General features: G+C 36.1%; 1 pseudogene; it reads left to right on the forward strand.

The window, feature by feature from the left end:
• The first annotated feature begins 476 nt into the window (after window positions 1-476).
• On the forward strand, window positions 477-4,457 carry LOC141569616 (general transcription factor IIH subunit 3 pseudogene; annotated as a pseudogene).
• Window positions 4,458-20,597: the final 16,140 nt, after the last annotated feature.

The following is a 20,597-nucleotide window of genomic DNA, read 5'->3' on the forward strand; positions in this document are numbered from 1 at the left end:
TTAACTAGTTAACTGACCCTGTCCTGTCCCAAAGTAGATCAACCTACTGGAAAACTTAGTGTTAACTTCAAGGGTTTTTTTTTAAAGTTTATTTTTAAATTACAGATGACATACAGTATTACATTAGTTTCAGGTGTACAACATAGTGATCAGACATTTATATAACTTACGAAGTGATCACCTTGATAAACATAGTCAATAATATTGTAATAACTATGTACCGTGTCAGGTGGGTACTAGACATCAGGTTTGACAACAGGAAAATTTATCAGTACAACAAACAAAGTCTTCTTTTAAATACTATCTAATTTAAATTAAAGAACAAAAAAAATCAATCCAACTTTCTGTTATTTTTGCGCTCGGAGTTGAGGGACAATCATTATCATTACTAAAAAAAGATAAAAGACATTTCATTTTCTGTGTATTTAATATATGAATGAATGCTGGTTAAATAAAAGAACACTCTGTCAAAGTCATTATTCATATAGAAGCAAACCTGGAATGGTATGCCTCTGAGTTTTCAAATCAAAGGAAAATGATGCTACATTGACTTTTATTTGGTTTTCTGTGCCCCCTTCTCTTCTACAATGATATGAATAATTGAGAGTTTCCTGAATTACTAATTATTTATGTTAAGACAATCATGAAGGTAGATAGGGTCAATGGAGGGCCAAGAGTAGATGTCCTAAACTGGCATAAGATAAAAAAGAAAACAATTTCATAGTGCGCGGTGGAATAGACTATAGTTACAATCAGGTAGATTTTTCTCCTTATACCCTATTTCTCCCATGATACAAAGTGCTACCCTTCCCAGTTTGTGAATATTATTATAAACATAAGGACAATTTTAGATATGTTGTGGCTATTCTAGAAAAAGTGTTAATCAGACTTCAACTCTACAGTGTACTTTGTTCATCCTTGTCTCCTACAAATAGTGTATAATCCAGCCTTTTTCTTATAGTCTTCACAACTTGGAAGGTCTTATCTAAATCTTACCCATTCTTTAAGGCTCAATTCAAACTCCATTGCTTTTAAGAATTCTTCCCCGAATGCTCCAGTTTATATCGCCCCCTCCATTCTTAGGATTCCTCTGAGAGTGCCACACTTTTGAGTATTTAGGAACATAAGAAAACTAAGTAGTAACCCCTTGATGTGGGTCATTAGTGCAGGGATTGTTGACCCAGCACCTGCCTCCTAGGTTCAAGAATTTAACACATAAAAGACTTAATCTAACTAGATCACTATACTAGAAAGTGGGTCCCAAAATGGAGAGAAGGAAGAAGAGATCAGATAAGTAGGAACAGGGTAGAAGATGAGAAGGGGAGGCCCAAGTGGTAACCACAGAAGGGAAGTAGGGGAATGAGTGGAACTTGACAGGTTAAACACTGGCTTCCTTAGAGGTTTACTTGAGGGGCCCATTCTTCCCATCAACATAATGTTCATTTCAGATTTCTATTTTCTTAGCTAACTTATACTGCTTTAATTGACTATACCTAGAAAATGAAGGCAGATCCACTTCATTGTATGAGGATGTACTCATAATTCTATGCATGAAGTAATGTGTCAGTTCAGTACTCGATTCCATTTCTTCTCTCTGGAAAAGTCCAAGTCAGATATTACACAAAGGACCGTTTGCAATAAATCAAGTAAAATATACTATAACATTTCCTTAGTTATCTATCTAGCCAGTATTTCTGACCAGGCGCACACACTGTATTTGGTCATGAAATTTTACATGTCTTCCCAATAAATTGATCCCAATAAGTAGATCAGAGTTTGAGTCAAGGCTATTGACCTGGTGAACTCTTGAACTGACCGGAATTGTATCTGTATTTTGTTTTCTCTGGTTCATTGCTGCTTCTGGATTAACCTGGAAATCACTGCAAATGGATAATTCAGGTAGTTCTAGCATCAGGAAATCCTAAATCATATGTATTTTCCAAACACATGATGTGATACAATTTTTTGGGTAGCACCAACTCAAGAAATCAATGAGGCCTAGACCATCACTGGAAGGATACAGAACCATGAATAGGAGCTGTGTGTCAATGTAATAGTGGAGTTTATGAGCTAATTGCAGGAGAAATATTCAACATATTTTGAATAACTTACTATGTTTAAACAAGTTGGGTAAGTAATTTTTAAGGAAAAATGTTCATTAAGAACTTGCCCAGGCTCTTCTGATTGCTGCTGTCCCTGCGCTGAGGAACCCGGGCAGCCATGGTCTCAGACGAAGATGAGTTGAATCTTCTAGTTATCATCGTTGATACCAACCCAATTTGGTGGGGAAAGCAAGCATTAAAGCAATCTCAGTTTACTTTATCAAAATGCATAGATGCAGTGATGGTGCTGGGAAATTCTCACTTATTCATGAATCGTTCCAACAAACTTGCTGTGATAGCGAGTCACATTCAAGAAAGTCGATTCTTATATCCTGGAAAGAATGGCAGACTTGGAGACCTCTTTGGGGACCCTGGAAACCCTCCTTCTGAATTTAATCCCTCCGGAAGTAAAGACGGAAAATATGAGTTGTTAACGGCAGCAAATGAAGTCATTGTTGAAGAGATTAAAGACCTCATGACCAAGAGTGACATAAAGGGTCAACATACAGAAACTCTGCTGGCAGGATCCCTGGCCAAAGCTCTTTGCTACATTCATAGAATGAACAAGGAGGTTAAAGATAATCAGGAAATGAAGTCAAGGATTTTGGTGATCAAGGCTGCAGAAGACAGTGCACTGCAGTACATGAATTTCATGAATGTCATCTTTGCAGCACAGAAACAGAATATTTTGATCGATGCCTGTGTTTTAGACTCCGATTCAGGACTCCTCCAGCAGGCTTGTGACATCACAGGGGGACTGTACTTGAAGGTGCCTCAGATACCCTCCCTTCTGCAGTATTTGCTGTGGGTTTTTCTTCCTGATCAAGATCAGAGATCTCAGTTAATCCTTCCACCCCCAATTCATGTTGACTACCGAGCTGCTTGCTTCTGTCACCGCAATCTTATTGAAATTGGCTATGTCTGTTCTGTGTGCTTGTCAATATTCTGCAATTTCAGCCCTAGCTGCACTACTTGCGAGACCGCCTTTAAGATTTCTCTCCCTCCTGTGCTGAAGGCCAAGAAAAAGAAACTGAAAGTGTCTGCATGATAATACATACAATTTTGTGCTCATCTTTTAGAACTCTTTATAGAAATTGTATGGTGACGTCTGTATTAGGAAGGCTCTGAAAAAAATACAGATATGGATTAGATAATTTTTAATGAAGTTTCTTCCAAAATATATTTCTTAAAAAAAATCACATCATCCTGTACTTCTGGGGAACTGATTTACATGAGAGAATTGTTCTATGCAATATACATACCCTATGATGTTTTCTGACTAATTTTTGTCCAGAAAGGGGGAAGATAGTACACATTTGTGATACTTTTTTTTTTTTAACTTTTTTTTTAGTGGGAGGATCTTTTGTCAAAGTCAGTCTGTCCTGACTGATTCTAGGCTTTAGAACCTATTACCCAAGTCTGGGTTCTTACTGTGAAATGTAGGCCATGTGAAATTTGAACACAGAAAAGTGACTATTTGTGGAGTAATGGTGTCAATCAAGATGGAACATCTCACTTGAATCGACCACTATTGTTAACTTAGACAATAGTCATGTAAATTCCTTCTTGTATGAATTGAGATTAGGTTCAGATACTAGCAGTTATTTATGCTTTTGTGTGACGTCAGTACATATTTGGACAAAGATATCCAAATAATAATAGTTTGTCACTGAATCACACCAAAAACTGATTTTAAATGAGTAAAGAGAGTAAGTGCAATAGTCTGGCGTAACTTTTTCTTCAAAAACAGTGTGTGAAGAGCTCATTTATGAAAGTCAATATCTGGGTTCTGGGGGGCACTTCTTGGGGACAATGGATTCTTTATAATTAAGTGTTGGCCACCAATAGAATTCTTCCCTTTTTAACAGAGGGAAAGGGAAAAAAAAGCATTAATATTGGAGCACTGTTCTCTGGAAGCTTTGGACTTAACACTGAAAACTTCTGTAAGTTCAAAAGAAAAGTTATTTGTGATTTCAACAATAAAAATCTTATATTTCTATGTAGCCTTGAAGTTTTTCAAAGTCCTTTTAAATTCCAGCGTAGTGTAGGAAGAGTTTCCAGGAATGGTGGCTGGTTTGTTTTGTTTTTAAAAGCATATTGACAACTTGTGTATACAAGCTTGTGTGGAAATAAGATTTAAATTTTCTCTTTATACCAGCTCAAAAGCTTAGTCTCATTTAAGTAACTTGGTGTTTGGTTAGATTATTTCAGGTAGATTTTGTATTCTGGAATTATAATTTTGTTAACAAATACACAAAGGTTTTGGTGATCACTTTGCCAGTATTTGTTAATCCTTGAGTTTGAGAATCTGTCTTTTTAAAATAATATTTAATATTTCATAGCCTAATTAAGTGTAGTAGAAATAACTATTTTAAGTCTAGGAAATAAAGTATATATCTAAAAGACAAATTTCAAGCAAGCTCGTAAGGTTTTTGTTATTTTTCATTTGAAATGTTTTATCTACTGTCTTAATTCTAAGTTTTATTTTTAACTCTTGTTTATGGTTTATTTTATATAAATTTTTATAATAAAATAATTAAAATTTAAAAAAAAAAAAAAAAAAGAACTTGCCCAAAGGTCACATTGCTACTAACAGGCAAAGACAGAAATCAAACCCAGATAGGCTGAATTTGCATGAATCATTTTACTCCCCTAAAGCCCATCTTTTGGTCCTGCTCACAGGCGTGGAGTTTCTGTGCACAAAACGTCTAATGAGTATTTACAGGTCAGAATAAAAAAAAAAAATCTATCATTTTAAATAATTAGCTTACATTTCTCCTAACTGGTTTCCATTTCTGTTTTACTTGTCCTTCTAAATAACCCAGGATTCTCTCCACAATCTGTTTTTCTTCAATTGAGGCTCCTGGCTTTATCTGTTAATCATTTCCCTTTTGTTGTAAATATCATCAGATTGGGAAAGACTGCCTGAATCCAGTTTATGCCCTTTTCTCCCTACCCAATGTACATTACTAGGACCAAATTTGTAAAACTCTACCCTTTCTGTAGAAACCCACTAACTGATAGTTACATTTTCCACTTACACTTAGTTGTGTCTTTCTCTCCCAAAAGGAAGAGTTGAGGATTTTGAAGTAGCCACATTAGCCATAGGAATAATTGAGTTGGTGATGCTTCAATATTTGTTGTAGTTACAGTGGATTTTGGATGATAACATTTTCTGAGTGACAAACATTTTTTCAGATGGCTCTTGCTCATCAGTGGCTTGGGAAAAGCCACTGCACTTGCAATGGGCTGCACCTCTTCTTTTACTTGATCTTCAAATAGGTCTTCTGGAAATTCTTCTTTTATAACCTCTTGTAAAACAACTTCATCTTCATCAGAAATTAAGCTCCCTTCTTTATTTTCTGAAACTTCTCGATCAATATCATGAGTTACTAACCGAATGATAAGGTCTTTTTTGCGTTGGACATCTTTTAAAAGCTCCACTTTGCTGATGTCAGGCTTTGTTAAACTCTGAAATGAATTCCTACTAGCAGTCTGGAATTGAAGAGACAATGAATATTAAAAACAGTTTTCCTATGGTTCTATTGTAATAAGGCAATTGTCATATGGTTTCAAGTTTCAATTTAGTACAATTATCTTTCAAATGCCATTTACTTATATATTACTGATATATTTAAAAGAATAAAAATCATAATATTTGCTCATTTCTAGGTATGTTTTTTTGTATTCAAGAATAATATCACTCCAGTTCAAAGAAGAGAATCTAACTAAGGTTTTCTCTTGCTTCAAATTTTACTTTTCACTTGCCAAAAAATACAAAGTACACAAATACTTTAATTAAATTCTGTTTTCATCATTTATCTTGAATGTCTTATAACAGATTTAGATATGATACCATGTTCTTCTAAACTTCTTAGTAGGGAACTAATTACAGAGCAATCTAAATACAGATATTTTAATGAAAAAATACAAGGTATTGCCGACCTGGAAATTTTTTTACCTGGATTTTAAAAAATGATGAATAATAGCCAAAATTGTGGAGGACTTTGAATGTTCACACCTTACCCTTCAATACCCTAATCCTTTGAACATATTTTCCAAAGGGAGCTTCAGAGAGTAAATCTTCATTTCTCCTCACCTCCCTAGTCAAATGTCACTTTCCATTTTGCAATGTTAAAGACAGATCAAGGAAAAGACAGTTACAGTTACATAAATGACTTTCCCCATTTCTGTAGCCTTTGATGATGCCACAGAACCTTTAAATTAATTTATCAATCTTAGATATCTTTGTAACACTGCAAACCAGATTTTCAGATAAATGTTGCCTTGAAGTAGTATCTTTTGTGCAAAACACAACGAAAGAAGAACTTCTGTAGGAAATGGAAACAAAATAATTTTGAGTATCTGTGCTGATGGAGGGAAACAGTGGTTCAAAAATAATTGAAAGTCATTCTGTATGGCTTTGGCATATGTATGTTAGTGCATGAGCATTTAATAGGCATGAGTCTGGTGTGTTGGGAAGTTTTGGTATCTTGAATAGCAAATGAAGCCCTGGTTGTGGATTCCTGACTGAGGAATAGCCAAGGAGTTGTCTGGGTACCCTAAACTGATTTACAGCTCTTTCTGCATCCCCCATCCCCATGCTGGGGATGGATGGCACTGCTATTCAGATTCCCCCAAAGCATGGGTCTTAGCTGAGCTATCTATGCCTGTTTACTTTCCTTAAGACTGTTTTTACTACTCTTAAGTAGCAGAAGTAGTTGTTTTGAATTAGCTATTCTCTTCCAACTTCATTTAGCCTATAAAGAGATACCGTATTTTGCCATGTATAATGGATACTTTTTTGCTCAAATTTGTGAGGGAAAAACAAGGATGCACATTATACCTGGGTAGTACTAATTCCATATCTATATAAATGTTTTTAATTCTTTTATTTATGTTTATGAGTTAAAAGTGTAAGTCTAGAAATCAATAATGATATCCATAAGCAAAATAATACCCTGGAATACAATAATTAGTTTTGTTGAACTTATGGTGAACTTGCAATGAGGAAGAGTACTTGGCCTTCTATGATGCATAAATATCATAAATTTTTTACTGGTACATAAAATTTCTTGTACCTTGTAACTGTTCTTGTGTTTTGTAATTATTTGTTACATAAAAATTTTTGTACTGAGGGACAGCCGGTTGGTGCAGTGGTTAGAGCACAGTGCTCACAACACCAAGGTCATCAGTTCGATTCTCACATGGACCAGTGAGAAACAACGGCTTGAGCTTGGAGCTGAGCTGCTGGATCAGTGGTTAGAGTGCAGTGCTCATAACACCATGGTCACTGGTTAGATTCCCACATGGGCCAGTGACCTGCACCCTCTACAACTAGATTGAAAATAATGACTTGACATGGAGCTAATGGGTTCTGGACAAACACACTATTCCCCAATAAAAAAATATAAAAAAAATTTGTATGTTTAAAAATGAATGCTAAAATTCCATTATAATACAAAAAAACAAGTACTTAAATGTAAACAAATATAAACTTGAATTAAACAATTAAAATGAAAGACTTCTTCCCCCTGAAAGTTTGGGCCAAAAACATGGGTGTGCATTATACACAGGAGCACATTATACACAGCAAAATATGGTAGTTAAAGTAATGATAAAAGGCAGCAAGAGGTGACATTTCTCTTGAAGTCTCCCCTGGAATTTACAACAAATTGAACAGCTATAATTCCACAAAGGACTCCCTATGCAACAGACAGGCAAGACTAAGAGACAAGCAATTGAAATCATCTAAAGGTGGGCAAATTGGGTGGGTTGGGGAGGAGGGAAGGGTGAAGGGTGGAGAGGCCAGCTGCACTGGCCACAGAACATAGAACGAGCTTGGAGCTGTGAGCTCCCTGCATTCCAGAGCTACCACAGTCACTGGACAGGGAAGAATGCGGACTGCTGGCGCTCCCCTTATGGCCCACAGTCCCACCTGAGGTATCAGCATATAACACCGCTGAACCCAACGCTCATGGTGGAGACCTCGGAGCAAAGACTGAGGGAAACAGGATGAAAACGGCGGTTTAAGTCCTCACTGCCAAGCAGAGGATGGAAGGCATAGGCACTGAGCTTAGCCAACCCCCTCCTTACCCACCCCACCCCCACCCTTTCAGTGCTAGAAGCCGAATGGTAGCAGAGTCAGATCAAAAGAACAGAATATTTGCAGTTCTGAGAACTGAGGCCCCCAGCCATGGACTTTCAGCCCAACTAGTTCTGGCAAAGGGGAGGAGTCTTGGGTGCAGGACTAGCTGTACAGGTGGTCACAGCCATTGCTGTGGCCACCTCTCACAACCCACCCCACCCCTGTCCCCACTTATCTGGGCGGATCCCTGTAGGAGTAAATACAGCTGCTGAAACACACAGGGCGTGAGACTGGTACAGGTAGAGCTTTGGAACTTCAGAAGCTCTCCACATACTCTTAAGGAGGCAGTACCCTGAGACCCAGGTGACCTGATCACAGAGGAGAAGCCCAATTTTCAGGGAACCCCCACCCCCGTGCATTGTGTGAGAAGCTGGACCAGTACAGAGAAAATATAACACTACAGCATGAGAGAGAATAAAGGCCTGCAGTTGAGAGAAAATAAAACATTCTACAAACACCTACTGGAAAGCAAAAGAAAGACCACTTCCTATCAAGCTGTTGCAGAACCCACTCCTGCAGATGCCTAGGAAGAGCAATAATAATTCATTAATTGCCATGAATAACCAAGATAACAAGGCAGCTCAGAAAGAAAATGAAGTGTCTCCAGAAAATGAACGTGGGAACATGGAAATATGTGACTTAAATGACAGAGAATTCAAGATTGCAGTTCTGAAAAACCTCAACAAGATGCAAGAAAACACAGACAGGCAGTTTAATGAACTCAGAAACACAATCAAAGAACAAAATGAACATTTTACCAAAGAGATTAAAATTTTAAAAAAGAACCAAACAGAATTTCTGGAGATTAAGAATTCAATAGAAGAAATGAAGAATGAAATAGCCAGCTTAGGTAGTAGAGTTGACCAGATGGAGGAAAGAATCAGTGTCATCGAAGATAGAAACCTGGAAATGACACAAATTGAAGAAGAAAGAGACTTGAGACTTAAAAGAAATGAAAGAAGTCTACAAGAACTTTCTGACTCCATCCGAAAGAGCAATATAAGAATAATGGGCATACCAGAAAGAGAAGAAAGAGAGAAGGGAACAGACAGTATATTCAAACAAATAGTCGATGAGAACTTCCCAAACTTGTGGAAAGAACTGAATCCTCGAATCCAAGAAGCAAATAGAACACCTAATTACTTCAACTCCAACAGGCCTTCTCCAAGGCACATTGTATTGAGGCTGTCAAAAATTAACAACAAAGAAAGAATCCTCAAGGCAGCCAAGGAAAAGAAAATGGTAACCTACAAAGAAAAAGCCCATTAGATTTTCCAGCAGAAATTCTACAAGCCAGAAGGGAGTGGAATCAGATATTCAAACTATTGAAAGAGAAATTATGAGCCAAGAATAATATATCCAGCAAAGATACCTTTTACATATGAAGGAGGAATAAAAACCTTTCCAGACATACAGAAGATGAGGGAATTCTCTAATACATGACCTGCACTACAAGAAATATTGAAGGAGGCTATTCAACCTGAAATAAAAAAGGCAAAAGAATACAAAATCATGAGTAGTATTACGAACAGACAGACAGAAGCAGGAATGGCAACCCCCTACACCAAATAAGACACTATACACTTAAACATAACATACAGGGTGAAGAAGAGAAAAAACACTCAAATAAAAAAAATATAAGAAGAAAGACAAGTTACTATTGCAGTGCAGAAATCAAGTCATGGCATAAATAGGAAAATTTCTGACAACAAAAACATGAAAGGAGAGAATAAAGGTCTGAATCGGCACAAGGGAATGGAGAAAGGAAGCATGCTGAAGAAAATGGATTACTCTAAATATGAAACTTTCTTTTACATAAACTTAATGGTAACCACTAAAAAAAAAAAAAATCCAGAGCGGAAATATGTAACATAGAAAAGAAGAAACAGAGGGAAAAATCATAGAATACCACCACACCGAAATAACAGAAAACAACAAGAAGGAAAAGAAACAATGGAGATACCATCCTACCAGAAAACCAGAGATAGAATGATAGGAAATCCTCACATTATCAAGAATCACCCTAAATGTAAATGGACTGAACTCACCAATAAAAAGGCACAGAGTAGTAGACTGGGTCAAAAAACTAAACCCAACCATATGTTACCGCCAAGAAACACATCTTAGCTACAAGGACATATATAGATTCAAAGTGAAAGGGTGGAAATAGACACTCTAAGCAAATGGTATTGAGAGAAAAGCAGGTGTATCTATACTGATATCAGATGAAACAGCCTTCAGGATGAAAAAGGTAACAAGAGACAAAGATGGACATTTTATAATGGTAAAGGGGACTGTACAACAAGAAGAAACAACAGTCATCAATATTTATGCCCCCAAACAGGGAGCACTGAAATACACTAAGCAACAACTAACAGAACTAAAGGGAGAAGTTGACCAAAACACAATTATATTAGGGGTCCTAAAGACGTCATTGGCAGCTATGGATAGATTATCCAAAAAGAAAATAAATAAAGACATATCAGCTCCAAATGACACATTAGACGAAATGGACACAACTGACATTTATAGAGCACTTCATCCTACAACATCAGACTACACATTCTTTTCTAGTGTACACGGAACATTCTCAAGGATAGACTACATATTGGGACATAAAACTAGCTTCAGCAATTTAAGAAGATTGATGTCATACCAAGCATATTCTCTGATCATGAGGTTGTGAAATTGGATATCAACAGCTAAAACAAAGTGGGAAAAAACACAAATAAGTGCAAATTAAACAACATATTTTTAAGAACGACTGGGTCAAGAAGAAATAAGAGGAGAGATCAAATGATATATAGAAACAAATGAGAATAAATATACATCCTACCAAAATTTTTTGGATGCAGCGAAAGCAGTTTTAAGAGGGAAATTTATATCATTACAGGCCTATCTCAAGAAAATCCCAGATAAAGAACCTCACGTTACACTTTCAAGAACCAGAAAAAGAAGAACAATTGAAACCCAAAGTCAGCAAGAGGAAGGAAATAAAAGTAAAATCAGAGAAGAACTAAATGAAATAGAGAACAAAAAGACATTAGAAAAAATTAATATGACAAAGAGCTGGTTCTTTGAAGAGATTAACAAAATTGACAAACTCTTGGCTAGACTAAGACAAAAAGAGAAAAGACACTAATAAACAAAATCCGAAATGAAAGAGGGGAATTTACCATAGATGCCACAGAAATACAAATATCATCCAAGAATACTGTGAAGGATTACATGCCACCAAATTCAATAACCTAGAAGAAATGGACAAGTTCTTAGAAACACATAGCCTTCCTAGGCTGAATCATGAAGAACTGGAAAATCTAAGTAGACTGATCACCAGTAACGAAATTGAATCAGTCATCCAAAACCTTCCCAAAAGCAAAAGCCCGGGACCAGATGGCTTCACTAGTGAATTCTACCAAACATTCAAAGAGGATCTAATACAATCCTGCTCAAACGCTTCCAAAAAATTGAAGAAGAGACAATACTCCCTAATTTATGTTATGAGGCCAACATTACCCTGCTATGAAAACCTGGTAAGGATAACACAAAACAAGAAAATTACAGACCAATATCTGATGAATACAGATGCAAAACTCCTAAACAAAATTCTAGCAAATCAAATGCAACAATGCATTAAAAAGATTATTCATCATGACCAAGTGGTGTTCATCCCACGGGCACAAGAATGGTTCAACACATGCAAATCGATCAATGTGATACACCAAAGGAACAAACTAAAGGACAAAAAGTATATGATTGTATCAATAGATGTAGAAAAAGCATTTGACAACAGACAACATACATTTATGATTAAAACACTGAATAAAATGGGTATAGAAGGAAAACACCTTAACACACTAAAGGCCACATGTGACATACCCTTAGCTAATATCATAATTAACGGTGAAAAGCTGAAGCCCTTTAATCTACATTCAGGAACATGATGTCCCCTATCACCACTGAATTTCAACATAGCATAAGAAGTCCTAGCCAGAACAATCAGGCAAGAGAAATAAATAAAAGGCATCCAATCTGGGAATGAAGAAGTTAAATTACTTCTTCATTCAAAGTAAAAGAAGTTCCTGTTTGCAGATGACATGATGTGCTATATATAGAAAACCCTAAAGACTCCACCAAAAAGTTATTAGAAACAATAAATGAATACAGTGAAGTTGCCGGCTACAAAATCAACATACAAAAGTCCACGCATTCCTATATACTAACAATGAAATCTCAGAAAAAGAAATTAAAAAAATTCCTTTTGCAATTGTGACAAAAAGATTAAAATAACTAGGAGTAAACTTAACCAAGTATGTGAAATATCTATATACTGAAAACTATAAGACATTTTTAAAACAAATTGAAGAAGACATAAAGAAATGGAAAGACATTGCATGTTCATGGATTGGAAGAATCAACACAGTTAAAATGGTCATATTACCCAAAGCAATATACAGATTTAATGCAACCCTCATCAAAATCCCAATGCCATGTTTTAAAGAAATAGAAGAAAAAATCATCAGATTTGTATGGAACCAAAACAGACTCCGAATAGCCAAAGCAATCCTAAGAAAAAAAGAACAATACTGGCGGTATCACACTCCCTGACTTCAGCTTGTACTACAGGCAAACAATCAAAACAGTGTGGTATGGTAGAAAAACAGACACACAGACCAGTGGAATACATCTGAGAACCCAGAAATAAACCCACATAAATATGGACAGATAATTTTTGACAAAGAAGCAAAAAACATACAATGGAGAAAAGACAGCCTCTTCACTAAACAGAGCTCAATAAAATAAAGAGGCAACCAACTGAATGGGGAAGATTTTTGCAAACAACACTTCTGAGAAGGCACTAATATCCTGAATATATAAGGAACTCATAGAACTCAACAACAAAAAAGACAATCTATTTAAAAAACGGGCAGAGGACCTGATTAGACATTTCTCCAAAGAGGACATACAGATGGCCAATAGACATATTAAAAAATGCTCAATATCACCAATCATCAGAGAAATGCCAATAAAATCCACAATGAGATATCACCTCACCCCAGTGGCTATCATCAACAAGATAAATAATAACAAGGGTTGGAGAGGTGGAGAAAAAGGAACCCTCATACCCAGTTAGTGGGAATGCAGACTGGTGCAGCTACTATGGAAAGCATTGTGAAGGTTCCTCAAAAAGTTAAGAATAGAATTACCATATGCCCAGCAATCCCTCTCCTGGGTATCTACCCATAAAATCTGAAAACATTTATCCGTAAAGATATGTGTGCTCCGATTTTCATTGCAGCTTTATTTATGGTGGCCAAGAGATGGAAACAACAAAAGTATCCTTCCATAGGTGATTGGATAAAGAAGATGTGGTATATATACACAATGGAATACTATTCTGCCATAAGAAAAGGTTAAATAATACCATTTGAGACAACATGGATGAATCTTGAGATTATTATATTAAGCAAAATCAGACAGTAGAAGTAGAGAACCATATGTTTTCATTGGTACGTGATATATGAAACTGAAAACAAAAGAACAATACAAACAAATGAAGAAACAAAAATTCATAGACACAATAGTTTAATGGTTACCAGATTGTAAAGGGTAGGTGGGTGGTAGATGAGGGTAAAGGAATCAAATATATGGTGATGGAAAGAGAACTGACTGATGAACACACAATGTGATACATTGATGATGTGTTATAGAATTGTATACCTGAAATCTATGTTATTTTACTAACAATTTTCATCCCAGTAAACTATTAAAAAAGAAAACATGTAAGAGAAGAAAGCAAGTATCAAGAAGAACTGATAAGTATTTCGGCAGATGATTAAGAGATAATGACTTGGGAGTAATGTCCAACAGTTTAGACCCATAGATCTTGTGCCCAAGGAATTACTTACATATAAATGAAGACTACTAAGTAAACACTTAATAATTTTGAGAACCTAGCAAGAAAAGGACAATTTAGCACTGCAAAGGACCTTCATCTCGTCAAGAAACTACAGTCCAGGGAGAGTCCATGACTATGACAATCTCAGTATTTGAGACAAAAATGTACCCATTAATGTATTCACCAGTTTATTTCACATATTTCATTATGCTAAGTGAAATAAGTCAGACAGAAAAAGTCGAGAACCATATGACTGCACTCATATGTGGGATATAAAATTGAAGGCAACAAAGGAAGAAGACAAACAAAGAAACAAAAACTCATAGACGCAGACAATAGTTTAGTGGTTACCAGAGGGTAAGAGGGGAGGGGGCGGGAGATGAGGGTAAGGGGGATCAAACATATGGTGATGGAAGGAGAACTGAGTCTGGGTGGTGAACACATATTGCAATATATAGATGATGTATTATGGAATTGTACACTTGAAACCTATGTAGTTTTGTTGATCATTGTCACTCCAACATATTTTAATAAAAACTAAATAAATCTAAAAACTAATGTATTCACCATCTCTGAGACTTAGTTCAATGGGTTGGAAAACAATGTTAAGGAGAACATGTTCTTATGCTTATGCTTCAGGTAGTTTGATTCTATAGAACTTTGGTCAGTTTTAAGCTACAGGCTACATTCCTAGTGTGAGTGTACACCATCAGTGCAAGAGGCTCATTTATACTGAGGGGCTTTGATATTAAATGAGAACATGGGGCTGGATCAATGTAACTCCATCTCCTGGCAAGACCATCCCTATGCCTTCATGTCCTAAGATCAGTAAACAGAACTACTTTTTCAATAATTGCATTGTACTAAAGACAGTGTTTGGCGTTTCAAGTCCCCATCATTTAAGTATATTTGGACTCCAAATGTGGGACTTCAGAGAAGCTATTTCATAAAAATGGCAACATGAAGACAACTTGGTTTAGAAACTTGTTCTATCTTTAGGATGTAAGAGTCTGAGTAGGCTGTACGAGTATGAGTAACTGGGACAGTGTTGTGTAAGTGAAGTAAGAAATGAACAAACTCTAAAGAGCTTGCAGTCTAATATCTGTCGCTAAATAAAACAATGAGCATTTCAAGGTTGGTTGCTAAATATAAACAATACACTGTGGAACCTTAAGTTTGAGGATTTCAATCGCCAATAGAGGCTGGTTTAGTTGATATTCCAACTGGCCCTTTTGGATCCATATAATACTATGATAATATATATTCATGAAAAAGAACTGTGGGGATTATATTTCTTCCGAGTTTCCAAATGAGGGCTACAATTCCAATCAGTCCTGTTTGCTGGTAAGGGTAGTTCCATATATTCCTGTTCTATAAGAAATGACAGTTCTCTTTGACCGGGTGATGGAAACTAGCCTGCCACCTTTACACTGAGCCACACTGCTGATGGAGTGAGTCCTAGGGAAAGCAGAAAAACTGTATTGCATGAATCAGAGTGTCTGATTCTACTGGGCTGGGTAAGAGAAAATTGACCATATTTTACAAATGTATTCCCACAGACCAACCTTAGGAAGGAAATCACAGGACAACCAGGTCTCACTACTCATTTCTTTTTACCATTGTCTTTTGCACTTACCTCTAACATCTTTATATTCAGTTGTCCAGCCTTATCCAGTGAGCCACGTCTTTCTTTCTTTCTCTTTCCTAAATCAGGCGAGTCTGTTGAATAACTCTTCCCACTTATTGACAATTTTTTCAGTTCTTCGATGCTATGTCCAGTTCTAGCTAAACACTCCATCTGCATTTTCTCAAGAGATTGTGTTTTTATAGAAATGACTCCTAAGTGTTCTGCAACAATATCTGGATTGATGTTGATTGGTTGTTTTCCATGGTGAGGAATTATTTTAAACAAAAGCTTCTCTTCACTTAAATCTTGAATGAATTGTTTTTGCCATAGCTTAGGCTCAATTTTAACAGCATGCTCTTGTGCCTTTTCAACAATTCGACCAACAACCAGATCGCCAAAAAGATCAATAAGTGAATCATTTGGGCTGATTGTTTCTTTTCTTTTTTTTTAAAATTAAAGTTTATTGGGGTGACAATTGCTAGTAAAGTTACATAGATTTCAGGTGTACAATTCTGTATTACATCATCTATAAATCACATTGTGCATTCACCACCCAGAGTCAGTTTTCCTTTCATCACCATATATTTCATCCTTTTTACCCCCCTCCCCACTTACCCTCTGGTAACCACAAAATTATTGTCTGTGTCTATGAGTTTTTGTTTCTTATTTGTTCGTCCCATTATTTTGTTGTTTTTGGTTTATATACCACATATCAGTGAAATGTGGTTCTCTGCTTTTTCTGTCTGACTTATTTCGCTTAGCATTATAATCTCAAGATCCATCCATGTTGTCACAAATGGTCCTATTTCATCTTTTCTTACAGCTGAATAGTATTCCATTGTGTATATATACCACAAATTCTTTATCCATTCATCTATCGAAGGACATTTTGGTTTTTCCCATGTCTCGGCCACTATAAATAAAGCTGCAATGAACATTGGAGCACATATGTCTTCATAGATAAATGTTTTCAGATTTTTTGGGTAGATACCCAGGAGAGGGATTGCCGGGTCATGCAGTAATTCTATTCGTAATTTTTTGAGGAACCTCCACACTGCCTTCCATAGCAGCTGCACCAATCTGCATTCCCACCAACAATGAATGAGGGTTCCTTTTTCTCCACAGCCTCTCCAACACTTGTTACTATTTGTCTTGTTGATGATAGCCATTCTGACTGGGGTGAGGTGATATCTCATTGTGGTTTTGATTTGCATTTCTCTGATGATTAGTGATGTTGAGCATTTTTTCATATGTCTATTTGCCATTTGTATGTCCTCTATGGAGAAATGTCTCTTCAAGTCCTCTGCCCATTTTTCAATTGGGTTGTTTTTTTTGTTGTTGAGTTGCATGAGTTCCTTGTATATTCTGGATACTAGCCCCTTATCAGAGACACTGTTTGCAAAAATCTTCTCCCATTCAGTTGGTGGCCTCTTTATTTTGTCAATGGTTTCTTTTGCTGTGCAGAAGCTTTTAAGTTTCATATAGTCCCATTCGTTTATTTTAGCTTTTACTTCCATTGCCTTTGGAGTCAAGTTCATAAAATGCTCTTTGAACCCAAGGTCCATAAGTTTAGTACCTATGTTTTCTTCTATGCAGTTTATTGTGTCAGGTCTTATGCTTAAGTCTTTGATCCATTTTGAATTAACTTTGGTACATGGTGACAAATAGCAGTCCAGTTTCATTCTTTTGCATGAACTATCCAATTCTCCCAGCACCATTTATTGAAGAGGTTGTCTTTGCTCCATTGTATGTTTTTAGCTTCTTTGTCAAAAATTATCTGTCTATATTTATGTGGTTTTATTTCTGGGTTCTCAATTCTATTCCATTGGTCTATGTGTCTGTTTTTCTGCCAATACCATGCTGTTTTGATTATTGTAGCCCTGTAGTACAAGCCAAAGTCAGGAAGTGTGATACCTCCATTATTGTTCTTTTTCCTTAAGATTGCTTTGGCTATTCGGGGTCTTTTGTGGTTCCAAACAAATCTGATGATATTTTGTTCTATTTCTTTAAAATATGCCATTGGGATTTTGATGGGGATTGCATTGAATCTGTATATTGCTTTGGGTAATATGGCCATTTTAACTATGTTGATTCTTCCAATCCATGAGCACGGAATGTCTTTCCATTTCTTTGTGTCTTCTTCAATTTCTTTCAAAAATGTCTTATAGTTTTCAGCATATAGGTCTTTCACATCCTTGGTTAAGTTTATTCCTAGGTATTTTATTCTTTTTGCTGCAATTGCAAAAGGAATTGTTTTTGTATTTCTTTTTCTGAGATTTCATTGTTAGTATATAGGAAGGCAATGGACTTTTGTGCGTTGATTTTGTAGCCAGCAACTTTACTGTATTCGTTGATTGTTTCTAATAGCTTTTTGGTGGAGTCTTTAGGGTTTTCTATATATAGCATCATGTCATCTGCAAAGAGTGATAATTTAACTTCTTCATTCCCAATTTGATGCCTTTTATTTCTTTCTCTTGCCTGATTGCTCTGGCAAGGACTTCCAACACTATGTTGAAAAGCAGAGGTGATAGGGGACATCCCTGTCGTGTTCCTGAACGTAGAGCAAAGGGCTTCAGTTTTTCTCCATTAATTATGAGATTAGCAGAGGGCTTGTCATATATGGCCTTTATTATGTTAAGGTATTTTCCTTCTATACCCATTTTATTAAGTGTTTTAATCATAAATGGATGTTGTATCTTGTCAAATGCTTTTTCTGCATCAATTGATATAATCATATGATTTTTGTCCTTTATTTTGTTTATGTGATGTATCACATTGATGGATTTGATGTTGAACCATCCTTGTGCCCGAGGATGAACCCCACTTGGTCGTGATGAATAATCTTTTAATGCATTGTTGTATTCGATTTGCTAGAATTTTATTTAGGATTTTTGCATCGGTATTCATCAGAGATATTGGTCTGTAGTTTTCTTTTTTGTGCTGTCCTTACCAGGTTTTGGTATCAGGGTAATGTTGGCCTCATAAAATGAGTTAGGGAGTACTGTCTCTTCTTCAATTTTTTGGAAGAGTTTGTGCAGAATTGGTATTAGATCCTCTTTGAAGGTTTGGTAGAATTCACTAGTGAAGCCATCTGGTCCCGGACTTTTGCTTTTGGGAAGGTTTTGGATGACTGATTCAATTTCTTACTGGTGATCGGTCTGTTTAGATTTTCCAGTTCTTCATGGTTCAGCCTTGAAGGCTATATGTTTCTAAGAACTTGTCCATTTCTTCTAGGTTGTTGAATTTGGTGGCATATAGTCCTTCATAGTATTCTTGGATGATCCTTTGTATTTCTGTGGTGTCCGTGATAACTTCCCTTTTACGTTTCTGATTTTGTTAATCAGTGTCTTCTCTTTTTATCTTAGTAAGTCTAGCCAAGGGTTTGTCAATTTTGTTAATCTTTTCAAAGAACCAGCTCTTTGTCACATTAATTTTTTCTATTGTCTTTTTGTTCTCTATTTCATTTAGTTCTGCTCTAATTTTTGTTATTTCCTTTCTTCTGCTGACCTTGGGTTTTACTTGTTCTTCTTTTTCTAGTTCTTTAAGGTGTAACATGAGGTTATTTATTTGGGAGTTTTCTTGTTTCTTGAGATAGGCCTGTAATGAGATAAATTTCCTCTTAAAACTGCTTTCGCTGCATCCCAAAAATTTTGGTAGGATGTATTTTCATTGTCATTTGTTTCTATGTATCTTTTGATCTCTCCTCTAATTTCTTCTTTGACCCAGTCCTTCTTTAAAAGTATGTTGTTTAATCTCCATGTATTTGTGTTTTTCCGCTTTCTTTTTACAGTTGATATCCAATTTCAAAGCCTTGTGATCAGAGAATATGCATGGTATGATTTCAATCTTCTTAAATTTGTTGAGACTGATTTTATGTCCCAATATATGGTCTATCCTTGAGAATGTTCCATGTACACTAGAAAAGAATGTATAGTCTGATGTTTTAGGATGAAGTGCTCTATAAATGTCAATTATGTCCATTTCATCTAATGTGTCATTTAGGGCTACTATTTCGTTATTTATTTTCTGTTTGGATGATCTATCCATAGCTGTCAATGATGTATTTAAGTCCCTAGTATAATTGTGTTTTGGTCAATTTCTCCCTTTAGTTCTGTTAGTAGTTGCTTGGTGTATTTCGGTGCTCCCTGATTGGGGGCATAAATATTGATGACTGTTATGTCTTCTTGTTGTACAGTCCCGTTCACCATTATGAAATGTCCATCTTTGTCTCTTGTTATCTTTTTCACCTTGAAGTCTGTTTCATCTGATATCATTATGGCTACACCTGATTTTCTCTGGGTACCATTTGCTTGGAGTGTCAATTTCCACCCTTTCACTTTGAGTCTATGCTTGTCCTTGTAGCTGAGATGTGTCTCTTGGAGACAGCATATGGTTGGGTTTAGTTTTTTGATCCAAACTGCTACTCTGTGCCTTTTTATTGGTGAGTTCAGTCCATTTACATTTAGGGAGATTATTGATATGTGAGGATTTCCTGTCATTCTATCTTTAGTTTTCTGGTAAGGCTGTGTCTCCATTGTTTCTTTGCCTTTTGTTGTTGTCTATTATTTCTGTGTGGTGGTATTCTATGATGTTTCCCTCTGTTTCTTCTTTTATTTCAGTATATATTTCAGTTCTGGATTTTTTTTGAGTGGTTACCCTTAAGTTTATGTAAAAGAAAGTTTGATATTTAGAGTATTCCATTTTCTTCAGCACGCTTACTTTCTCCATTCCCATTTTCCGTTCCAGGCCTTTACTCTCCTCCTTTTTGAGTTCTGGTTGCCACAAATTGTCCCTGTTGATGGTGGTTGAATAGCCTCCTTT

Source organism: Rhinolophus sinicus, chromosome X, assembly GCF_036562045.2.
Source record: "Rhinolophus sinicus isolate RSC01 chromosome X, ASM3656204v1, whole genome shotgun sequence".
Classification (NCBI taxonomy): Eukaryota; Metazoa; Chordata; class Mammalia; order Chiroptera; family Rhinolophidae; genus Rhinolophus; species Rhinolophus sinicus.